Here is a 23,897-nt window from a genome sequence, read left to right as displayed (position 1 = left end):
TAGTGCCTCATTGTTTCCCTTCGTGATCACAGGGCTGACTGGGAGCTGTGGTTTGTTGCTGCTGCCCCAGTATCACAAGACAGTATCACACTGCACATTGCTGGCCTGGGAGAAGATAACAATTCAAAATCTGAAGTGCAGTTTCTATTAAATAGATACCACTTTTACACCATCATAAAGCTGAAAAATTAAGTCAAATCATCATAAATCAAGGACTATGTATACTAAGTAATACATTACTGAAGTTAATTATTTATATGTATATATTTGTGTTGGATTTACATATAAAACATCTAATAGAAATTTAAAACTGTGTGATTCACACTATGTATCCACTGGATGGTGCCACTCCAGATATTTCCTAAGAACATCAGAAAACCAGGTTGGCTTGAGCAAGTCAGTTGATACATTATTTTCAAGGGTGTAAAAAGCAAGTCCTGAGATCTCTGGGGTCCAGAGAAAGTTTCATCAGACACTCTTCTGGAGAACTCGCCAAATCTCATCAATGGCTGCCCTCCACCATTAGTCATGTGGAGCTGGAGACATCCAGGGCAGTACACAGAGCTGCCTGGAAATCTTGGGTTAAAGAACTTCACTGAATAAATGTATCTTGGTTTCTCCTCGCCCTTTTCAGGTAGGAGGTAGAAAGTGAGCATCAGGAAAACCAATGATTCATACACCTGAGGGTTCTCCAGAATACTGTGAAAAGAGAAACTTCATAAATGCAAGAACTCCAACAAATAGACTGAACTTGTCCTAAATCATTTTAAACTGCATTAAAAGCCACATGCTGTAATTTTATTTATAGTCCTAGATTATTAAAGCTTCCTAATTTTAGTTACATTTATTTTTCCCTTTACCTATATATTGTCTCACATAGTAATAATAAAAATAATTATTAGATGGTTCTACTACACTTTCAATGGCTATGTTGAATCATCATTAAACTCTAAGAGCTGGATATTATAATCCATGTCCCACAGATAGTAAAAGTGAAGATTAAGGATGTTAAGTCCTGCTCAAATTCTAGTAAATGATAAAACTTGAATTCAAATTCAGTTCTGTCTCATTCAATATCTCCCAATCTTTAGTTTTCTAATTGTAATCAATATGTTATAATGTATTTACAGTGATTACAAAAGTACTTGAACTTTGCAAAGATTATATGATGCTAAAATAGTATACAATACCATAAATAGAAAAGGTATAAATAAGTTTCTTCTTTAAGTACTAAATTCCTTGACCATCAGCTTTCTCTTCCATAATAAGGATATTTATGTCAAACATAAGATGATGGGCTCACATCTCAATTCTGAGCCTACCCAATCTTATCTCCTCTAGATTTTAGGACCATTAGATATAGGGTCTTATCAACCTAAAATAGCCTCAGTTATCTGAAAGTCATGTAGGAGACATAGTTTTGTCTTATATAGTTTAGTCTTTATTGTGAAAACAACAGAGATCACTTTTAAACTGGGCATGAGATAATCAGATTTGCATTTTAGAAGGATCCCTGTGGGGTATTCTCACACACTGGTGGGAGTGTAAATTGATACAATCCTTTTGGAAAGCAATTTGGCAAAGTATACTAAGAGCTCTAAAATGCTTGACATAGTAATATCACATTTGTGACTACTCTAAGGAAATAATCCTAAAACCAGAAAGAGCTTTATGCACAAAGAATTAAGTGTAGCATTATTCGTAATGGCAGAAAAATGGCCATGATCTCACTACCCAACAATAGGAGAATAGTTACAGAAGTGTCACTACATCTACTGAGTGACATAACACTCATCCATCTAAACTATATTCATGACAATCTGTCAATAATATCAAAAAATGATTATTTATTAATAAAAAGATTAGCAACACATTTGTGCCGATTATAAAAGTGGCCACAAATTCTTCTTCCCGCTATATCCAGGCCCTTACAATATGATGTATGACATTCTTTAAGAGATGGAATCTACTTCTCTACCCCTTGAGTGCAAACTGACCATATGACTTGCTTTGATCAATGAAATGTTAATGAATGAGATGCAAGCAGGGGCCCTAGAAGCACTTGTTCTCTTTATGTGGTTGGAAATCTTTCATAATCAACATGAAGAAACCCAGAGATAGCATGTTCAATGACGAGAGACACATAGCCCTTCCTGTCACCCCAGATGATAACCAAAACCAACAGAAGAACCATACCTGCGGAGCTCAGCCTAAATTACTACACCAAAGAATTATGACCAATGTAAATAGTGTGGTTCTAAGTCACTAAATTTTCAGGTCATCTATTACACATAGAAACCTCACTGACACAATTTTGAATATTTTTAATCTAATTACTGGGTATGGTGGGGATGGGGGATCATTAAAATATTATCTCTGCTCTTGTGTATATTAAAACTTGTCATAATAAAAAATGTAATACATAAATGCATTTGGACTAAAGGGAAAATAAATGTTAAGTAAAACATTTGAATGTAAAAATACATATGAACAGCTTGATCACAACTATAAAAAGAAAATTTTCCATAGAAAAATGTTAGAAAAATATACCAATAGTTGACTCTGGGTGCTGGGACTATGATTGCTTTCTACTTAACATGTATTCTCAAAAGTATGTATAATAAACCTTATTTATTTTATTCTGAAAATAAGTTTCTACAATTTTATGTATTTATATCTTATACCCCTTTCCCCTCCTCCCCCCAAAAAAGATTTCTTTCTATAGAATATGTAGAGAACTTAATTTGGAGAGGGATATTCTAAAATCAGAAAGACAAATTCAGAGGAAATTAAAACGTCTAGGGGAAAATTGTTGAGGGTCCAAAATCAAGGTAATAATAGTAGGGAAGGAAAAGAGGGAATAGACCAGAGAGTGGGGAGTGGTGGGATAAGGGAGATATAGCAGAGAATCCATAAATCTAGTATTCAGTACTATACATTGGTCTGCAACAGAAGGACACAGACACTGCGATATGGATATTGGAACCATGCACAGATTTTCTGGGAACTCACACACTCACCTAAAACTGCACACAAAATTGCATTTTAAGATGTAAATACATTTCTGTAGACAGAATATTCAGATTTCATCAGATTCTTAAATGATGAATATGACCCCAAAAGCTGAAGATCTATTAAGACTTATCTACTAGGGTTGGCACTGTGGTGTAGTGGGTAAAGCCGTTGCCTGCAGTGCCGGCATCCCATACAGGCACCAGTTCGAATCCCGGTTGCTCCACTTCTGATCCAGCTCTCTGCTATGACCTGGGAAAGCAGTGGAAGATGGCCCAAGTCCTTGGGCCCCTGCACCGACGTGGGAGTCCCTGAAGAAGCTCCTGGTTCCTGGCTTTGGACCGACGTGGCCCCAGCCATTGGGAAGTGAACCAGCGGATGGAAGACCCCTCTCTCTGCCTCTCCTTCGCTCTCTGTGTAACTCTTTCAAATAAATAAATAAATCTTAAAAAAAAAGACTTATCTCCCTGTAGACAGAGAATTCAGTTTGATCTTTCAAACCTATGTATATCTGACCAGTCACAGGACATTGAAAAGATCACTGGAATGATAAACCAGAGTCTGGGGCTTTGGTCCTGTGAAGAGTGAACAGGACTTGGCTCCCCAAAGTCATGCAGACTATTAAATCCCCCGTCTTATGCTAACAGTTAATGGATTAATGCTAATGGCTGATGGATTAGGGTGGAGACTTGATCTAATTATAGTGGCTAGGAAGTGGACCCTGTAAGAGGCCTTTAGGTCATTTTTACCCTTGGAAGTAGTTCTCACAAGAGTTTTGATTATTTAAGCTGGGTCCAGTCTAGCTTCTCTCCCCACTTTGAATTACCATCTGAGGGTTCCTCTGTACTCACTCCACCATTGCCAGCCTGTACCAGATGTCAAACTAATGGAGCTGCCTTATCCCGAACTATGAACCTCCAAACTCTAAGCTGAAATAAAACTTTCCCTCCCCAAGAAGCTCCTCTCGGGTATTTTTGTTAATGTAATGAAAAACTGATGAACTCAGGTCCTTAAACATAATGTGAGTGCACAATAGCCCCATGGGTATCAATCCTTCCAAACTACAACTCATTCCACGCACTCTCCCAGGGCCCTCAGAAGCCAGCTCCAGCTGGGTTCCAATCTAAGGGAAGATCAATTCTTTTTTTTTTGTGTGTGTGTGTGTGTGTTTTAAGATTTTTATTTATTTGAGAGGTAGAGTTACAGACAGTGAGAGGGAGAGACAGAGAGAAAGGTCTTCCTTCCATTGGTTCACTCCCCAAATGGCCCCAACAGCTGGAGCTGCGCCAATCCGAAGCCAAAAGCCAGGAACTTTTTCCTGGTCTCCCATGTGGGTGCAGGGGCCCAAGCACTTGGGCCATCTTCCACTGCTTTCCCAGGTCACAGCAGAGAGCTGGACTGGAAGAGAAGCAGCCAGGACTAGAACTGGTATCCAAATGGGATGCCGGCACCACAGGCAGAGGATTAACCTACTGCGCCACACATCGGCCCCCAGAAGATCAACTCTTGCCAGGTGTCACTTAAGGGATTCACAGTCATAGACATAACTGGAACCCTAACCTCCAAGAAATAAATGAAATACTAGTTTTTCCTCATCATAGGCTCAAAGACGGTGTCTATGCTGACCTGGTCACTGTCTCCCTCTGTAACCCCATTTCTTACCAAGTTTCTCCTTGTTTCTCTTTTCTCTGGTGTTAAGTTCCCAGAATTCTATCCTTCCTCTCAATATAGAGCTTGCATTTGTGGTTCCCCCTTTCTGGATTCTGTTCCATTCCCCCTTCAACCAAAGGACTTATCCTTTGGACCTGGACTTCAACCACGACTTCCCTGGCCAAGAAAACCTTCCTGATAAATGGTCTCAGAGCACTTAGCACAACTGAAACATTTAATGTGATTATTTGATCAGCATCTGCCTCCTCCATCAATAATAATTATAATAAAAGCTAACATTATTTGAAGGCTTACAATGTGCCAGACACTACAGGAATCCCTTGGCATGTATTCATTCATTTTATTAGCACAACAATCCCATGAGGAAAACAAGGCACAAAAGGAAACAAGTGGACTGCAATTCCATAGCTAGTTAGAGGCAGTGTTGAGAAATAAGCCTCAGCAGCCTGGTACCGCAACTGGGCTGTCCCGGAGCTTCCTGTCTTCATTCCTGCTGTTCAAAGTGCCACATCCCGCACAGAGCTGTGGTGCTTAATGGGGACTCCAATAGGGTTGACTACATTACCAGGCCTTGAACTTCTCTGCCACAGGGAATCCAACCTTGGAGATCACCTTGAAGAGAAACCCAAGGAAGGGATGTGGTTCTCAGGGGCACATGGAACCACATGGAGCCAGATCTCCCAACACAACTCTGTCTTTTCCACCATATCCAATGGAAACTCAGTGTCCCACACTGCAAAAAATATTTATTCAAGCCAATTAAGGAGTGTCACTTCATTCCCTATCCTAACTCTGTGGCATAATCAGAAGGGAAGAAAGATGGATGGATTAAGAAATAAAACAGTTTCTTCAGTGATTGGTATTTGGAGGAAAGCACAAAAATTATTTAAAAAATGGCTACTAATGTCAAAATTAACTACATTTCTCCTTAAATTTTTTTAATTTCTTACTAGTAATGAATTCTATTTTAAGTCAAAATAATTTTGTCTTTAGCTTACAATTATTTCAATGTGATGTTCTGTCTTCACTTTCTTTTGTTAGCTCAATGGCAGCCTAGCTTGCCTTCATCTTGATTTATGCAGGGTTGTGCCATGATGGGCGTCTCTGTGGCTTACAATGCTACAGCGTGGCCATGAGAAAGACCTTCAGCATGGCTCGGGAGGCACTAGAAATGGAAACCCTAAAAGACTTTACTGCAGGGATTGGGAAAGGGACTATATGCGTCTAACACCAACTTATCAGTACTCAGAGATCCTTCAGGGTAATATAATACTAATTTAAAGGCTACATTTATTGGCAGCATATAGATAATACCTGCCACCTGGGTTCAAACTTCAGCTCCAGAACAGGCATTATGGTACAGCAGGTTAAGCCACCTCTTGGGACATTAATATCTCATATAGAATGCCAGTTTAAGTCCTAGCTCCTCTGTGCTTCCAATCCAGCTTCCTGTTGAGGCACCTGGGAGGCAGCAAATGATAGCTCAAGTGTTTGTGCCCCTGCGACCCACATGGGAGACCAAGCTGGGGTTCCTGGCTCCTGGTTTCAGCCTTGCCTGGCCCTGACTGTTTCGGGCATTTGGAGAGTGAACAAGTGGATGGAAAATCTCTGTCTCTCTTCATCCCTCCCTCTCTCCCTCTCTCCCTCCCTCCCTCTTTTCTCTCCCCCTCCCTCTCTGTATTTAAAATATTTTTTTTTTAAATCAGCCCTACCACTAACCACAGGATTGTGAGCAAGATGCCTTTCTTGCGCTTGTTTCCTCATGAATAGTAATATAGCTGCACACGTCATCTCTAAGACTTATATGAGCAATTGACAAGATCACACTGCTTTAAAGTTATCATATAGAAAATCCCCAGTGAAAGTTCACTATTTCTTCTATGATGGATTAGAATTTGGGATTAGTCATCGTCCTAAACCCTGCAAGATTTATTCTAAGAATCATTATAGACCAATTCAATTAACTTCTAAGAAGCTGGGTGCTATCACAAGCATCACTTCACTTCACTTCTGCCATACCCTGTTCAGAAGGCTTATTTATCTCTACAGATGAGGATACTACAGCCCAGAGAGGTAGAGAGATTAGCCCAAGGTCATAAAACAAGCCCCTGGTTGCCTGACTCTGACTCACTCCCTGGGAAAATACAACACCAGAATGTCAACAACATGATCACCTTTCACAAGCTGGGAAAGCAATGGCGAGGGCCATGGAGACGTGCCAGTGAGCTTCAGAGAATCCAGGTCAGAGGCTGAATCAGATCCGTCCTTGCAACCAAAAGCAGCTGCTTCCCACAGGGCCTTGCAAGACCACCGCCAGCACTCTGCAAGAAGGCTTCCTGTCCTTTATTCTGACACTGTCTTTCCCACCAGCAAAGACATCGGAGCTCAACTCTGACTTATTTTAGTGCTCTAGATTTTCTAAATCCTTTCTCCCTGCAAAGGGCTGTGGAAAAAGTTCATCATGTGCTCCTCGGGAAACTTCACTGAACACCCAGAATAGATGCTTCATGGTTAGATGTCACCAACAAAGCCCACCGACTCTTAATGAAAGAAAGTCAAAATTACAATGGCTCTCTAACATGTTCAATAAACAAACAAAAGATGTTCTTACTCAAGAGCTGAAGCAATAAATACGTGAGATGTTCTGAGAAGAACAGTGGTAAATGGGAATAGATGTGGAGGAACTCAAAGAAGAAAGTTTTGCTTGAAATTAAAAAAATATATAACAATAAACTGGGCGACGAGAGGAACAGGAAAGACGCCTCTAATATCTGAAGGGCAAAGTGTATCCCAAATGATTCCAAAGGACAGTGGATCAGCAACCTGGACTACCAGCAAATGGGCGGGCAAGGCAGGGGAGTGTGAGGTTCAGAACAGACACTATTACCTCATGGGCTTAAATTCCTTCTCTGCAATGTATCTCCAGCTGTAAAATGAGCATGACAATAATAGTATCAACCTCATAAGGTTGTTGTGCACATTAAATAAGATAGTGACTTTCAAGGGCTTATGACTACACGTGGCACAGAGTAAGACCACCACAGGACAACATCTGCTGTCTCTGCTGTTGGGAGGAAGTGAGTTCTTTGTCCCTGGAGGTATTCAAGCAGCAACTGATGATCAATGAACTGCAAAGCTATGATGGGAAAGAGGTTCATGCATTAGACAAGGGGACGATTAGGTGACCTCTAAGTTTTCTTCTACTCTTTGGTTTCAAATTTCTTTATTTCACTGACACTGAGGTTACTGGGAAGTCCTCTAAGGAATCACCCTCGTGGGCTCCAGCTTTGGGTTTTGTTTTCCCACTTTTGTACTTGCAAATCCTTGCTGTAGAGCAGAAGCTGAAGAGTGAGTCTTCATTTGCTGGTAGTTGCATTCCTGGAATTCCCAAGATTCCAGTCCCTTTTCCTCCTCACATTGTAAACATTAGGTTCTTGTGGGAGGACAAAAAGGTCACTTTCCAAACAGTGTTTGCTCCCAGACTCTCATCTGAATAATTCAACTCAACCTCAGCGAGAGCACCAGGCTTTAGGCTGATCTCAAGCCCCTGTGACAGGAACAGTGCTGAGTGAGGCTAACAAGAGGTCATTGTTTGAGCTGGAGAAGGGCATCCCAGCCTCCTGGTGAGCAGAATCAGGTATGGCAGTGAAACACGCGTCCAGTGGATTCACTGCAGCTGAACCAGTGACAGCCAAATGCCTTCCCAAATTGCCTTCTAAGCAAGACCATGCTCTTGAGGAGGAGGCATTTATTGGGGGTTGCTACAAATTCGGCTTTACTGCCACTGCCTTTATAACCACAATATAAAGTAACTCCCACAACACAGTGAAGATAAGCTCTTTAAAGAAAATATAAAAGCATTAGCTTGGCAATACACCCAAACCTCATCATGCACCATAGACATTTTTGAAGTTTAACAAAGAAAAGCACATCATTAAAGAATACTGCTCTATCACCATTCTTATGCAAATCCTTCCAGATAGTTGGGTGGAAAATTCCATCTAACACGCAGCAAGAAATAAATGTTTCAGGGTGGAAATTTCAGCTATACTGAGTGCATCTATCACTTGTATAATCCAAACTACTGTATGTGCACTGACTACAGAATTAGTATTGATCCATTCGCCATGTAAACATCAAGTACTTTCTATTATTACTTGAAATAGCATGCTATCACAATTTCTATTTCCTCCTTCTATCTTAAATAGAAGTATTGCACATTAGCCCTTTCCTTCATGTACTTTTTTGCACAGCTATGTAACTACAGTGTTCAGCACGAGGCTGTGTTTCCTGCAGACATCTGCAGTATTAGCATTAAAGCGCTTGATTTTCAAGTCATCTCTGATGGAAGACAATACAACTTTCATTTACCCAGAAACCTGTTAGCAGGACTTCTCTTGGAAACAGGCACATTCTCTTCCAATTTCTCTCCCTCTCTCCTTCTCTCTGTGTCTTTCCTGGCCTCCCATCCTCCTCCTCCAACACACATGCACACACACACAAACACACACACACAACACAGCATCCTTTGTTTGCCTCTCAGCCCCATGCTGAGACCACCATCAGCAGCCTGTCTCTCCAGTGCTACTGCCCACTAGAATAGGACTATCAGGTCTCTGGAGCGCTGAGGTAGTGGAAAAAATATTTGCCAAGGCTGAGAAGGGTATTTAATTTCAGGGTGATGCTACAAAAGCTCAAAGCTTGACTCCGGGTTGCATTGTTCAAATGTCTGGATGCATGAAGAAAGATGACTTTGGAGAATCAGTTCTACTGTTTGAAAGCATATAAAAGCATAGCTATGGGTGAGCCTTCCCTGTTCCCCTTCCTGCGTTCCAAGGCACAACAGTATGAGGACATTTGGACTGGGTTTTGGACCCTGGAGGGTCAATTTGAGCTCAAATAGTTTGGAGGTACAAAGTGCATAATTCATGCTCTCTGGTGACAGTGGCATTCCCTGGGCACTGCATGTATCCTGACCCAGTGCACAGCACTTCATGTTAGCCTTGCCATGCTGTAAATGGCACACACTGTTGTGAATTGACTAGATTGCCAGTTTCCACAGAGCTTAGCAGCAGCTCTTACCAGAATACACACAATTTTATTTCTATCACTGGTAGTCTGTACTTTGCAACTATCACCTGCCACAGAGACAAGTCTCGTAGATGTATGGACCGTACCATCAAAGTCATTCACCACCATTGTCCCCTTTTGCCAACATGTAGAACCTAGAAATTTTCATCTGAACAAAACCAAAATGTGCCTTCATTTAATACAAAGAAAATATATAGAACCAGCTGTGACCACTATTTAGTCACAAACCTCATGTCCAAATGCCTTTCAACCAATCAAAAAAAAATTAATAATTCAAACCCTTGTTAATAGATGGTAGTTTTGTTGCCAAACTGGATGGACGCAATTTCAAACAAATGAAATGCTAAAACTGGATAGGGTGTGTTAAATATTCAAAAGAGAGTGAGGAGATTACGAAGAAATTGTACACTTAGTTCTGCCTCTAATAAATCTCCCATTTTCTTTCTTGACACCAACTATTTCATCTCTTGAACATCCAATTGTGTTCACAACAACAAAGTCCTATTCGCTTGCCTCCTAGGTGCCCCAGTAGAACCAGATTTAAAATATGCACATACACACTCTTCCTTATGTACAATCATTTGAAGTGAACTGCAAAATCTCAAAATACTGGATCAGGTTGCTCCAATAATAATCCTGCTAACTAATTAATTAAACTAAAAGCAGTATCCTAGCAACCATTGTTAGTCATGCCCCCTTCCTTGCTAACAATACCCTCCCTGCTTTTGACCAGGTAACCACCACTAAGGGGAGGTGATTATCTCCCCAGCTCGGGGTAATATCTTGAATGGGCAGCAACTGATTAGACTAAACCTGTTCCCTTAACAGTGACTGACTTAGGAGCAGACGTGCGCTTCAGTTCTGACAAATGAGACGTAAGGGGATCAGCTTGCAATACTTCAAGAGGTTTCCTCAGTCTTAGAGGATATATAGGGAGGGTGTTTTGTGCTGCAAGTAAGATTGAGAGACCCATATTCCATGTCAAAGTGCCTGGATCCAAGTCCTGGCTCTACTCCCAATCCCAGCTCCTTGCTAATGAACACCCTGGGAAGGAGCATGACACTGAAGTACTTGGATCTCTCTCACCCATGTAGGAAACCCTGACAGAGTTCCCAGCTCCTGGCTGTGGCCTGGCCCAGCCCTCGCTAATTTGGGCATTTAAGGAGAGGCCCAGTCAATAGATGTCCTTTCTCCCTCTCTCTTTTTCAGTAAAACTTTAAAATATATATATTATAAAATACATAAACATTAAATATGTGTGTGTGAGTCCATGAGTAATAAAAACACTGAAGAATGTTATACCTGCATGTCACCCCAGAACCACAGCAGCCATATTGTACATAATATAAAGACTCTTAGGCCTTATTGAGTGCTTGCATTAACCAACTCTGAAGCAGCCACACCATGGATTTCTTATTTAAACAAAGATTCTTTTCTTCAAGGTTGTAGTTCCCAGTAGTAAGGTCAAAAGCATCATGATGGATTTGCCCAGAAAAGATTCTCCACTCACTTTGTCTTGCTGCACCTTTGTCCTAGAAAAACCTCTTTGTTGTAAGGGAACATTCATATATTTGAACAGACAAGAGTTAATACATTAAAATAAGAGATACCAATGAATCTTACTACTGAGTACCTTTGACACAACACAGAAATAGGATTCATAAATTTGAGCCCTTCCCCACCTGACATGTATCCATCTCCCAAGTGCACATGTATGCCTCTTCAATCATAGGTCCTTCCATCCAGCTCCAACACCAGTGAGGAGCAAGAAACCAATCCTAACCACAAAAGATCTCCTACTTCCTACATTCACGTCCAGAGAAGCCCAATGTGTCTGAAACAGGACCTTCCTGGAGTGGCGGCAGGGAGTAACAGTGCCCTTTTGAACATGCCATGTGCAAGAGAAACAACACCCGCGTAGAACACTGGGTTGGGTGCAACTTGAGGTGCCACATGCTTTCAGAGTGCCTCCTTGCCTCCCTACCCAATAAAAATCACTAGCCAGCTCCCCGCATTGAGCAAGACAGTAGAATCTCTTCCCATCATGGTCTCTCCCTTGTGTTCAAGCATAAACCCCCCAATAAATCTTGTCTGGGGTGTGTGTTTGCCTCTTGTCAATTTCCATTGCAGAGAAGTCAAAGAACCCGAAGGTGAGCGTCACCTTCACCCAAGAAAGAATGATTTGGGGATGGCTGATTAATCCAAATCTGCTCTACAAACACCCATGAGCATCCAGAAAGGGTGTTAGCACAAAGCTTCAAGACAGAGCTCATAGTAAGAGAGAGGTTACAATACAAAAAGAAGACATTCTTTGATGCCCCAGAGCTTCACAGCTTTTAGGAAATGAAGACCTCTCTCTGCAGCAGCAGTTTTCCAGACTGCTGAAACAGAAACCACTGTTTTCTGCAGACAGCAGCATGTAGACACCTACGGGCACCTCTTCAATTGAACAGGGGTGGTTACTGCTATGCAGCCACTTAGTCCACACCCACTGACAACCCCTGAGTCATTTCAACCAAATCACTGGGACTCCCTGAAGTAGTTGTTGAACTAGTGATCTAAACTAAGGATGCAGGGCCATCCAGTGTTTTGTGTAACACAATTTTTAAGTAGAAAAAAAGACTTTAAATCTTAAGAATTTAAACAACAAAAACATGAAGATCAATGGCAAGGCACCCTATCAATGCAGAAAAAATGTCAACAGCAAGCCCAGTGAAACATTGCTCCTCCTCTCTAGATCAAGACTCTATAGTGTCCTCTGCGAATTTTTGCTGAAAAAAAGTAACAATAAAAATAAAAATAACTCTATCTAAATCTAGGTTCAGACATCTGTAGGAAGACATTAGAGAAATGTGGTTTGAACAGATAGTAATGTTCTCAAAGACTGAAGACTGCCTATGAGAAAATATTTGTAACACCTAGAACAAAGCTATGATATATTATATTATATGAATTTAAAAATCAATTTAAATTTTCAAAAATAACTCCATATAATAAGTGCAAAAGAACATGGACATTCATAGAAGAAATACAGGTAACCAGTAAAAATGAAAATATTCTCAGCCTTACTCCTGATCAGCAAAATAAAACAAAATGCATGTTTTTTTTTCGATTATGTTTGCAAAAAACTAAGACTGATAATATCCGGGGTTGCAAATAAAGTAGAGAAATAGGCACTCACACATTTGATGGGAGTGTGAATTGGAACACAGTTTTGGAGGACAATTTGGCAATGTCTATCAAACTTAAAATGCAATTCCATTTTAGGAGTCTGTGCTGCATATATATTTGCACATGCCTGTAAAGATGTAGCTACAGGGATATTCACTACAGCTTTGTTTATAATTGCAAACACAGGAAACAGTACAAAAGCCCATCAATGGAGATCAGATTAAATATATTCTGGTATATGCATAAACTAGAATAACAAGCAAACATTAATAACAATGAGGTAGAGATGTATATAATACTGTAGAAGTATCTGAAATGTAAATGTGAATAAAGATAGCACATCTTCTCAAAAGATAGAAAAAAATACTTACATATCCCCTGTTCTATATGCTCAGTACAATGCCAAGAACATAGTAGGTACCCAATGAGTAGTCATATGAAGTATAAATAACTTGTAGCTCATAATTTTTGGGAGAATCATAAACAAATGAATGAGTTTAATGTGCATGAAAACTCTTAAAGAAAATGTGAAAGGTTCAGATTGAACATTTGACCTAATGGTAAAAATGCCTGTGATTTCACTCTGGAATACTTGGTTTCTATTCCCAGCTCTGGCTCCTGACTCCAGCTCCCTACTCATACAGACCATGTGAGGCAGCAGTGATGGCTCAAGTAATTGGGTTCCTGCATAGGAGACCAGGAGTGAGTTCCCAGCTCCCTAATCGTGCTTGGCTCAGCCCTGGTCATTGTGAGCCTGCGGTGAGTGAACCAGCAGAGGGTAATATGCTCCCTTTCTCTTACTCCCTCTTTCTCCTGCTCAAATAAATAAAAACTGTCACACAACATTACCTTAATGTAATAGGAGGAAAAAACATGTTTCATTAAATGCCATCTTATAGATTTAAAATTTTTATAGGTACATAAGCTGTTTTCACAATAACAGAAAAAAGAAAAGTTAAGAATCTATTTTTTAAAAACTATATTAAAAGCTTGAGGCTGGCATCATGGTGTACCAGATTAAGCCACTGCCCGCAATGCCGGCATTTCAAGTTCTGGCTGCTCCACTTTTGCTCCAGCTCCCTGCTAATGGTCTGGGAAAGCAGCAGAGGATGGCCCATGTGTTTAGCCCCTGCACCCACGTGGGAGACCTGGGAGACCTTTAAGAAGCTCTTGGCTTTTGCTTAGCCCAGTCCCAGCCATTGTGGCCATTTAGGGAGTGAAACAACAGACAGAAGAACTGATTGTCCCTCTCTATCTCTGAAACTCTACCTTTCAAACAAATAAATATTTTTAAAAGATATTAAAGTCTTAAGCAATATTGAAAGATAAAAGACAAAAATCATATCTGCGACATACATAAGTTAACTCCAGATTATAAGAACATAGCAATGAATAAACAGATAAGCAACCAGAAAAACACATACTTACAGCCTACTGATATGTAGCAGACCTTGATAATCACCCACCCATTACCATTACTTACTTAATCTTCTTTCTTACAAATAGAGTCATATTAGGGAATTGAATCAGCAATGTGTTTATCACCCAAGGAAAGGTAAAAATGATGAAAAAACATGTGAAAACATCTTCAACTTCACATGATCAGGGAAATACAAATTTCTTTTTTATAAAAGATTTGTCTATTTGAGAGGAAGATTACATAAGTAGAAAAGGAGACAGAGAGGGAGAGAGAGGGAGAGAGAGGGAGAGAGAGGGAGAGAGAGGGAGAGAGAGGGAGAGAGAGGGGTGGGAGGGAGGGAGGGAGAGAGAGAGAGGGGAGGGAGGGAGGGAGGGAGAGAGAGAGGGGGAGAGAGAGAGATATCTTCCATCTACTGGTTCACTCTCCAAATGGCTACAATGGCAAGGGCTGTGCCAGGCCAAAGCCAGGAGCCAGGAGCCCCCTCAGGGTCTCCCACATGGGCCCAGGGGCCCAGGGACGTGGAGCATCCTCTGCTGCTCTCTCAGCTACATCAACAGGGAGCGAGACCAGAAGTGAAGCCACCAGAAATCAAACCGACACCCATATGGGATGCAACACAGCACCTACACCGGAAATATTAATTTAAACAAAGTAGAATATGTAGAATATGTGGTTTTTGTTAATGGTCCAGAAAGGGGGGAGGAGTATTTCTATCATCCAGTGTTGCCAAAGATATAGAGAAAGGCATTCACAATCAAAATCAATGGGGGGGGGGGGGACAGCGCTGTGATATAGTGGGTAAGGCTGCCGCCTGCAGTGCCGGCATCCCATATAGACCCCGGATCAAGTCCCAGCTGCTCCACTTCCAATCCAGCTCTCTGCTGTGGCCTGAGAAAGCAGTAAAAGATAGCCCAAGAACTTGGGTCCCTGTACCCTCTTGAGAGACCTGGAAGAAGCTCCTGGCTTCTAGCTTCAGAATGGCCCACCTCCAGCCACTTGCAGTCATTTGGGGAGTGAACCAGCAGATGGAAGTTTTTTTTTTTTCTCTGTTTCTCTTGCTGCCTCTGCCTCTCTGTAACTGCCTTTCAAACAAATAAATATTCTTTTAAAAAAATCAATGGGACACAAATTGGCAGAGTAATCTGAATATTAACTTAACAATATGTATCAAATTTTAAAATCTGGACTCTCACTTATAGGCATATGTCCCCCAGAAGCCTTTACACAATTAGCAAAGATGTATGTATAGGGGCTAGCACTGTAACATAGTAGGTTAAGACACCACCTGCAGCGCCAGCATTCCACATGGTCAAGTTCTGGCTGCTCCACTTCTGATCCAGCTCCCTACTAATGCACTTGGGAAAGCAGTGGAAGATGGCCCAAGTGTTTGACCTGGATGAAGCTCTTGGTTTCAGTCTGCCCAGTACTGGCCATTACAGCTGTCTGGGAAATGAACTGGTGAACAGAAGATCAATCTCTCTCTCTCTCCTCCACCTTGCTCTAACTCTGCCTTTCAAATAAATACAATAAATATTTTTTAAAAAAATCTATAATGCTGTGTTGCTTTATAAAAAATTTTAAAGGATATATGTATAAGAATGTTCACAAAAGCCTTGTTGATTAGCAACAATCTGGAAACAGTTTTCTTTATCCATCATCAATAGGGCCATGAACAAGAGTGGGTCAATATCCTTGCCCTGATGGAGCCTGAGTTCCAAGGGGGCATAAGAGACAGATAATAACCACAGGAGCAAACAAGCAAGATTGGCTTTGATACCACAAGTACTGCAAGGAAATAAAAGAAGGTGGCTGGGGTGAGGGGTTGGTGGGGTGAAAGGAAGACGAGTTTACGTGGAGCTATTAAAGGAGGCTTCCCCAGAGGGTGACACTGAGCTAAGGTCAGAATGATAAGAAAGAACCAGCCTTGCAAATTTAAGGAGGAGTGGAGAAGCAGGGGGAGTCTAATTCGGAAGAAGGGGAGAAAGGAACAAGGTGAAATTGGAGAGGAAGAAAGGGTCCAATCATTTAGGCCTTGATAATCAGACTACGCTACAGAGTCTGGGTTTTATTCCTGAGGGTAATGGAAAGGCACTGGGGTATTAAGCAAGGAGAGACATAGCCAGGTTTATTATGTTTAAGAGCTCACTCCTGCTGCTGGATGGAAAATGAATTGTAGGCCGGCACCGCAGCTCACTAGGCTAATCCTCTGCCTTGCGGCGCCAGCACGCCGGGTTCCAGTCCCGGTTGGGGCACCGGATTCTGTCCCGGTTGCCCCTCTTCCAGGCCAGCTCTCTGCTGTGGCCCAGGAGTGCAGTGGAGGATGGCCCAAGTCCTTGGGCCCTGCACCCCATGGGAGACCAGGAGAAGCTCCTGGCTCCTGCCATCGGATCAGCGCGATGCGCCGGTTGCAGCGCGCCGGCCGTGGCAGCCATTGGAGGGTGAACCAACGGCAAAGGAAGACCTTTCTCTCTCACTGTCCACTCTGCCTATCAAAAAAAAAAAAAAAGAAAGAAAGAAAGAAAAAAGAAAAAAAGAAAATGAATTGCCATAAGATGTGCTGAGCCTTAAACCAGATAGGAGGCAGTGTACAGCAAGGAGTATCCAGATAGGGGCCTATGTCAGGACTTACTAGGGGATTGAATCTGTGGCCTGACAGCAAAGCAGGAATCAAGGAGTCTCCAGGCTCCCAGGTGCGAGCAGTTGTGGGGGACGGGGAGTGGGGTTCCATTTACTAAGATGATAAACCCTGTGAGAGGAAGAGCCTTGAAGAAAGAATCCTGAGTCCCATGTTAGACTCATTAAGCTTGAACATCCTATAAGACAAGCAAGAAGAGTGAGAAAGCTGGTCACGAACATGAATATTTACAAACACAGAGAAAAACCTAGGAAGTCACCTACCTACCTGGGAAAGGGATTTTCTCCAGAAAGGTGGAATCGAGGAGAAACGAAGGCAGGAGAAGCTACTTCTACATTTTGCCTTCTACGAATTAATAAGGTTTGAAATTTTTATAATGAATATGTATTACTTTTGAAATTCAAATAAATGAATTTAAATAAAAGGAGACTGGGTGATTTTCAAATTTTTCCACAGAGCTTTTTCTTCAAACAAAATCTTATCCAGAATGTTCTTCCCACCATCATTATCCAGGCCTCAGCTCAACTCTCACCTCCTCCATCAGCCCATCCTCAACCACCTGATATAAAGTAGCTCCAGCTCTTCCTCCCCCAAGTCACTGCACCACATACCCTCTTTTAAAAAATGTGTTCCTGCCACCTCCCCCAGATTAACTTGTCTATTTATGTGTATGCTTGTCTCCCCTACCAGGACATCTCCACCAGGACAGTAAGGACCTCACAAGTCCTGTTCTCCAAACAGCACCAGAATCCAGAATCGCAGACTACAAAGAGTAGGCATTCAATACACACTCTATTGATTAAAAGTGCACTCCAATTTGTCCGCAAGATAAAAGGCTGAGCAGCTTCAATTGAACTCAGTCTGGGGACCAAAATCTGCCGTTTGCCTCCCTCTCTACTCTCTTTCCACAGTCACTAGCTGCCCTGAGATACATTCCTGCCACAGCTTGGCAGGGAACAGAAAAACCACAGGATTGCCTGGTGGCTCAGGACTTTCCAGATTGGACTGGCTACAGGGGTCTGATCTGAGCTCCCCTTCTTGGGAGCCCCCACCTCCCTCAGATGTCCTCCAACCCAATCAGAGCAAGGCCCATCCAGGCTCAGCTCCGTATGCCTTTCCAGCTCAGCTCCACCACCCCAACTGGCCTTGCCCTGGCACCGTGGCTGCCAGGTGTTGCCAGGCAGTGCCTGCCAGCCCTCTGCCACTTCCTGCTCATGGAATCACCAGCAAGTACCTTCCCCAGCACTGCTCTGGGCAGGGCACCAAAGATCCAGAGATGAGGCAACCAGGAACTTGTCTGCTCACAGCCTCATGTGGACCAGAACCCAAACAGGAGTCAGTTCCAGCAGGGTCAAAGGGAGCTCTCTGGCAGCTCTCAAGGTCATGTGTTCACATCCAGTTGCAAGCCTTCCTGACTGTCCTGAGGCCACACAGTCAAAGATTGGTTGTGCTTGCACACTTGCTTGTTGTCTCTAGGAGATACAGTTGCTAACACTGCCTCCCTTCCAAGAAGGGCCAAGTGCCACCTGTCTGCTTTGCTTGGCCCCAGTACTACTTCAAGTGAAGGTTAGCAGATGCTCCTGGACCCTTTCTGTGGCCCAGATGGAGCAGCCCTGGTCTTTGCCTACTGCCTTTCCTCCAGCCTGGGTCCAGCTAGCTTCTGTAGGCAAAAGCCTGATAGAGAGCCAGGAGCACCACTACTGTTGGGTTAAGCTACCTAAATGGAAGCCCTGCCACCCTCAGAACCCTCCCCCAAGTCAAAATTGTCTTTCTTAGGCCCAGTATTCCCCCCATTACGGATTTCCCTCTCTTCTGTATGGGCTGAGGGTAGAAGCCAGGAAAGGCAGGGGCTTAGAGGAAGTCCCAGGTGATCAGAGCAGTGGGGAGGGCTCGTGCAGTCCTAACGTAGTGATTCTCTCAGGAAGAAGATTGGAGGAACACAGCTGACACCTTCCCCAGAGCCCAGCACACGGTGTTCAGGAGCCACCTGCTGGTAATCAGGGGCATGTGTGACTCTGGGGGCGGGGCCGCTTAGGCCCATGGCTCCTAAGGGACACACAGACACACACACATACAAACACAAATACAAAAACAGACATCTCACACACTCAAGCAGGAGTGCACACACAGAATCATGCTTATACATGCAGACTTGAGCCAAAGCATGCAAGCATGTGGCTATAACACTCACATGTGTACTCAAACACGTGTACCCTAACAAGCCTATAGGAACACAGGTGCATGCACACAAGTAGGTATATATCTGATGTGGCCCTCTCAAGGCCCCTTTTGCAACTCTCTTCCTCCCAGGTATCACTTAGGGAAAGAAAGGGCACGTGGCCTCTGCCCTACTGCTGTAAGGAGGCAGGTACTGATCACTTCTTCACTCAGATACAACAGGGCCCCCTCATGGGATCTCAGCTCCTGCTCAGCAGAGGATGTATCTGCTGGCACACAGCTTCTCACCAGCAACCCATGTTTTTGGACAAGTACCAGGCATCAGAGGTATGCCTTGGCGTATAAGTAATGTCATATAACGAGTGGCTGCCCACTGGGTGTCAACCACAAAGCAGGCTTCAACCACAAAAGATTGGAATCTAGAAAGGTGAGAGGTGATGCTCTTGAACTTACTGAAAACTGAAGCTGTGGATCTACTTCTCCAAGGGGTGAACAAGGTGCTTACAGAGCCACAGAAATCCAGGTTCAAGGTCAAGGAAGGAGGGGCTGGTGTTGTGGCATAGCGGGTTAAGCTGCTGCCTATGATGCTGACCCACAAATAGCATTCTATATGGGTGCCAGTTCGAGTTCTGGGTGCTCCTCTTCCCATCCAGTATTCTGCTTATAGTCTGGGAAAGCTTTGCTTGGGCTCCTGCACCCATGTAGGAGACCCAGAAGAAACTCCTGGCTCCTGGCTTTGGATTGGCTCAGCACCAGCCATTGAGGAATGAACATCAATGGAAGATCTTTCTGTCTCTCCCTCTGCCTGTAACTCCTCCTTTCAAATAATAACTCTTTAAAAAATATAAAGGACAAGGAAGGATAATAACATTCACTGAGTGCCTACTGTGTGCTGTTATTGTCCCATCCCATCCTTACTACACAAACCCCCAAAACAACCCATCACTAGGTCCCATTCTTTTCCTTTCATTCTTCCCTGGGCCACTGCAAAGCCTCCTATCTGGACCCACTTCCTGTGCCATCCATTCCACACTCCATAATTTAAACAGACTGTTTTAACAACTCAAAGCTTACAGTCTTTTCATAGCTTCAGTGAATTCTAAGGACCAAGACTAAAATCCCATTCTCTGCTTTGCACCCTCATCTCCCTCCCCAGGCTCACTGGGCATCTCTCACACTGCAGCTCCTCCATTCCACACTGGCTGGTTTCTGTTCCTCAATGGTCCACACCTCCTCCCAGCTCAACATATTTGCACCTGCTCTTCGCTGCACTTCCCTATCCACATTCCTATCCCCTCACCTGGTAAACTCCTTCCATTCTCTCCTCAAATGTCCTCTTCCCGGATGCCTTCCTGTCCCTCCAATTCACTGTCCCTGTAGGTTTTTTACTTAGAACACATAGCCATATTTGTCATTGTGAGCTGTTTCATGAGTTGCCCTCTGCCTGCTCTGTCCTCTATGCTCAAAGCTCTGCAAGGGCAGAGACCTTGTCTCTTGCTCACCTTTCATGGCAAGTTTCCACAAATTGGACAAGCTGCAGAAGATGACAGTCAAATCAGGTCATCCGGACTCCAAACAACATCCTGTAACTCAACAAGCCTGAGTTCCAAGTGGAACAGAGTTGCCAGAGCAATGTGAGGAAGAACAGTCAGTCCTTTCTGGACCCTGGGATTCTTGACCTTCTAGGTTGAATCCAATCCAGCCCATCCTTGAATTAACCCCAGCACTCAGCAGACCAGACGGTACGTTTGTATCTTCCTCAGCAGCCCTGTATTATCTTTCTTGAGTAAAATAACAGCTGTCTGATTGCTAAAAGACAGTGCTTAACTGCAGTCTCAGGTTGCTGGATAAATAAAAATAAATCCAGTAAGCAAAGAAAAAAAAAAAACAGCAGATACATCATCTTGGGGAGAGGGGAGGAAGCGTTCTAATCACGTACCAAGGGCTGAAATAACAAAGAAAAGACTGACCAATGAAAACCTCGGTATACCTATTTGGATATGTACCATCCAAAGAACAGATCAAGACTCTGGAGCTCCCGGGGCTCCAAAGTGTTCCTGCACTCTGGAAGCTGGATAGGCCAGGACTGGAGAGGATCCACAGCTCAAGCCAACTGAGGACACATGCTGTCACTGAGCACCTCACCTGGAGCCAGCCTTGGCATGAGCTCACAGCCTCATGATGGAAGAATAGGCAGTGCAAAGCTGCAAAGATGCACGCCTTTCAGCCTTTACCTCCAGGGTGTGTCTTCACCTCCCTGGAGGCAGGATGGGTCGACTGCATCCCAGACCTAGGATCCCAGGGGCTGACAAGATGGCGGCAAAATGCAAACACACCCTGAGGAGCTCAAGCAGAGTGATGTGAATTACTTAAACTCACACTGTGCAGAAACCTAGGTACAACATTGGCTTAGCTTCTGGCAGGAGAAAGGTGCTGTAAGGAGGTGAGGGTGCTTAGGAACCAGATGTCCCCTTGAGCTCCTCTGGTGTGTGTAGGGCAGAAAAGTTGATAGGTGGAGAAGGAGCAGTTCCCACAGCAAAGAGGGAAGATGATCTCCCAGGATTTGCCTTCTTCCAGAGTAGTAAAACCAAAAGACAGACGTCTGAGCTGCGAGCCTGATTCTGCAGCTTCCCAGCTGTCTGTCCAGAAACATAGCTTTCCTGGCCCCCAGCTTTCTCATCTGTAAAATGGAAATCATTAGGAGGATTAAATAAAATTATGCAGGTTGAAAGGACCTATAAACTGTAGACCTATCCAAATTTGAGGTGCTATCATTTCTTAAATATAGCATTTTCATAAAGCCTGGTAATTCGTGTGGAGACACAGGGAAGAAGGAGAAGAAACAAAAGCAGGAAGGAGTAGAATAAAAGGTTTACCCATTTAGGCTCCACTTCACTTTCATTCGTATGTATTATTTGTGACCTAATACAAACCATCTTTGAGAAATCACTATTTTCCTGCAGGAGACTGAACAGCTGTCACACTTTTTTAAACTCCACTTTTGCTGCCCTCCACTACGGGGAAATCTGTGCTTTCATGATGAGGTTTCTAGGCCAACACTCCGGAATGACCAGGGGTGAGACTGGCTGTCCACCATTCACACCTTGGTTTTCAGAGGGAAGGTGGTAGCTTTACGCCAGTTAACTACTTGCCTCCCTTACAATCACCCAGAACAACTCCGTGCCAATTAGGGTGAGAAGTTTCAGGGCCAGAGCCAGGTCCAGGGAGGAAATGAAGGCAACCTTCACTCCCCACGCACAACAACAGTAATAGCCACCATTTGTTGTCCACTGCACCGCAGTCAGGCACTGTGTTGAAAGCTTTTACATTGAAACTTCACACGCATTCCCTAAGGTGCATCTATCCCTGTCTAGGAATTCTCAAAAGGTCTTTTTTTGGTTTTGTTTTTCAAATTGAACACATACAGCAACAACAGACCAAATGCTGTTCTAAAAACTTTACTAATATTAACTCATTAAATCCATATAATCACCCTATAAGTCAATACTATGAGTACCATTCTCATTTGACTGCGGGAAAACAGGCCAGAGGGTGAAGTGACTTGCCCAGTGACACAGTGGTAATAATTGGTAGAACAGGGATTCAAACCCGTACAAGCAGGATCCAGAATCCAGGCTCTTAACGCCACATTGTGTTGCCTCTTCAGACTCAGAGACAGAATAGAATGTAAGTTTAACTGCAAAACCTGGCCTGTTGTGTGCATGTTATTTGGGTTGTAATTCTGCAGGTATGTGCCAGTGTCAAGAAACTACACAATTCTTTCAAGGAAGCAGCTAATATGCAGTAAGTCTTTGGGCTTTGGATTGAGACAGACATGGGTTCAAATCCTGTCTCTGTTGTTTGCTAAGCTGGGGGCTTTAGACAACTAATTTGAACTTTCTGGGCCTCAGTTTCTAAAACTGTAAAATGGACATTATTGTAACAGCTTCTACTGTTTGGAGTTGTGATGAGGATTGAATGGCATAATGCAAACAAATGCTTATCTCTGGCCAGAGAAAATATTCAATATAGGCTCACAGTTATTCTTCCTAACACTACAATTTTCATCTCCCCAATGTAGATTAAGGGCCAGTAGCACAGAATAAGAGCGTGAAGATTCTGGATGAAAATGTAGCCACACTGCTTGTTCCCAGTGTGGGCTGAAGCAGGTCATTGAACTCCCTTTCCTTCTCTCTGGAATGGAGATAATAAGGGCCACCTCTTTCCACATCTGTCAAGACCACATGAGCTCACTTGTGAAAAGGGAACAATGGGGGCCGGCGCTGTGGCGTAGTGGGTAAAGCCATCACCTGCAGTGCTGGCATACCATATGGGCGCTGGTTCTAGTCCCTGCTGCTCCACTTCTGATCCAGCTCTCTGCTATGGCCTGGGAAAGCAGAAGATGGTCCAAGTTCTTGGGCCCCTGCACCCGCAAGGGGGACCCAGAAGAAGTTCCTGGCTTCGGATCGGCGCAGCTCTGACCATTGAGGCCAGTTGGGGAGTGAACCAGCGGATGGAAGACCCCTCCATCACCCTCTTCCCTCTCCCTCTGCCTCTCCTTCTCTGTGTAACTCTGATGTTCAAATAAATAAATAAATCTTTAAAGGGGGGGCAATGATCTATCAACAAAAGTTGGTTACCATTTGTGTTACAAAAAACAGGCTACAGGTGGCATTGACTGGTACCATATCCCCCACTCAAAACAAACACCCAAGTTTT

General features: G+C 43.3%; 1 long non-coding RNA gene across 12 annotated transcripts in view; it reads right to left on the bottom strand.

Moving 5' to 3' along the window:
* The window catches only part of LOC149128844 (uncharacterized), a 123,798-nt gene that overhangs the window by 73,149 nt on the left and 26,752 nt on the right, over positions 1–23,897 (bottom strand). The gene's annotated exons all lie outside the window — the stretch shown is intronic.

Source organism: Oryctolagus cuniculus, chromosome 1 (assembly GCF_051225735.1).
Source record: "Oryctolagus cuniculus isolate XC-2025 breed Fujian yellow rabbit chromosome 1, ASM5122573v1, whole genome shotgun sequence".
Classification (NCBI taxonomy): Eukaryota; Metazoa; Chordata; class Mammalia; order Lagomorpha; family Leporidae; genus Oryctolagus; species Oryctolagus cuniculus.
The sequence above is the reverse complement of the archived record's forward strand: the minus strand, read 5'-3'. Positions and strand labels throughout refer to the sequence as shown.